Source organism: Nuphar pumila, chromosome 7 (genome assembly GCF_984573655.1).
Source record: "Nuphar pumila chromosome 7, dmNupPumi1.hap1.1, whole genome shotgun sequence".
NCBI classification, from domain to species: domain Eukaryota; kingdom Viridiplantae; phylum Streptophyta; class Magnoliopsida; order Nymphaeales; family Nymphaeaceae; genus Nuphar; species Nuphar pumila.
Genome location: NC_143255.1, coordinates 104,482,950 through 104,484,897, shown reverse-complemented (window position 1 = coordinate 104,484,897; position 1,948 = coordinate 104,482,950). Strand labels below are relative to the sequence as shown.

Here is a 1,948-nt window from a genome sequence, read left to right as displayed (position 1 = left end):
ATAGATTTAAAGGATTAAATGAAATTTCATCCATCATTATCCTATCTTGGATATTTTCTCATATTTGTTGTAAATAAAATTTCTTTATCTTGATCATACACATATATGAATACGTGAGTGAAAGATTTAATAAGATGAGAAAGAAAGAGCATGAGCTTTTTCTCGTAGATATAAGCCTTTGGCCAAACACAAAAATATGATCTTTTAAATCATAAAATTTCGTGTTTTGTCAACTATTGGTTATTGAACCACCAAAAAAACTTACAAGTCGGATTCTGACGATTTAAATGTTGATCTTCACTAAATGCATGACTTAGATCACATCTGTGGAGTCCGATATGAACAAAACAACTTGCATCAAAGAAATCCCAAGAAGGGTATGAAGACGTGGATGACAGAGAGGCTGAGTGGAACCGATTTTCTTATAGATGGATTCAGCATGATCGATTTAATAAGAATGGATCTTTGAATCATATTTTTAAATCACAAAAATTTGTGCTTTATCACCAGTTGATTTTTTAATTCCCAGAAAATCCAGCTCACAAGAGGTATTCAAGTGATCAAAATGTTGATCTTCACTAAATGGTAGATGTAGTCCATATAGTCTGATTTGATGAAAACAACCTCCTCAATGAAATCCCAAACAATAGTATGGAGATAAGGATGACTTTGGGGATGAGTGAGACTGGACTCAGGTTGAAGCCAAGAGAAAACTACTCTTGGAAGGAGAGAGCCATTAATGATAGTTTCTCCTCGTTAATTATTAAAAAAAAAAACAGCTCCATAATCACACTATGAAGGATATATTTAGTTCATCAAACTAAGGCGACGACAACGTACATCATCACGACACTGCCATCATTTTATTTGCCTCACATAAAAGCACAAAGAAAAAGAGAAAGCATTGACAAAAGTAGCTAGCAGGATGCCAAGGAAGCATCACAAGTCACAACACATAAACAATACTACGTCCCAGGTTGCATTTATTCATTCCATTCCATGCCCAAAAGGCTACTGTAGGAAGAAGAAGAGGTGCTAGTTTTCAGCTGGGCATGGCTTCAGGCAAATGCATCGCCTTCGGAAGCCTTGGCAGTCTCCATGAGGGAAGCCTTCAGTGTGGCAGATGTTTGCACAGTTTCTGTTACTGAAGCACAGACCGTGGAACTTCCTACTTGGTGATGTACAGGTTCTTGCCTCAACCTTTTCCACCCGCCCTGTTCAATTAGTTTGGAAAAGAGTTAGATGTTATCAAAATTGTGTAATAGTGAGGAAGCATTTGGCTTGAGTGAAGAGCAGAGTATCAACACAAGTGCAAGCTCACCAAAAACTAACTAGGCGGTCTTGGTTCCAGCCAATTCCTTAATCTAAATACTTATAATACTTTAATAAGAAGCCAATGTTGCACACTATTTTACAATATTTTTTAGCACAATGGTATTCTAAAAGTTAGACTGCTTCCATGTTCAGTTTTACATGAAAAAATACTTGTTTAGTGGTGAATGTCGCCACTAAGAAACATGGAAGAGATTGTACGTAAGCAATTTGATCAACAGTTGTTTTTTCCTTGAAGAATCAATTCACTGAAGTTGATGAATCTTGTATCAGTAAGAGAGAGAGAGAGAGAGAGAGAGAGAGGTGTACCGAAGGCCAGTAGAATTAAGGCGAGTAGAAGGAAGGCAGGGAGAAGGCTTCTATTGCTCTTGGAGGACGCCATTGTTTTGGTGGACAATACACCTGCTCCCTTACAGCCCTATTTATAGGAAGATGGCAATCTTGCATGGGCAAAACCGTAATTTATTTTTCAGAACAAGAGGATCCCTTACATCGAACAATTACATAAATGTCATTCCACAACAATAGGCTGGGGATGGCAGTGAACAGGGGCGGGAGAGGGGGACAAGGTCTCTACTCCTGCCCCGTCTTAAAATTCTGCCCTCCATCCCTGCCT

General features: G+C 38.3%; 1 long non-coding RNA gene across 1 annotated transcript; it reads right to left on the bottom strand.

Moving 5' to 3' along the window:
* Positions 1-784: 784 nt before the first annotated feature.
* On the bottom strand, positions 785-1,685 carry LOC149832739 (uncharacterized). The gene is made up of 2 exons (XR_016433362.1): positions 1,642-1,685; positions 785-1,214 (listed from the first exon to the last, which is right to left on the bottom strand). It is a non-coding gene; the product is annotated as an uncharacterized LOC149832739 (long non-coding RNA).
* Between the last annotated feature and the right edge of the window lie 263 nt (positions 1,686-1,948).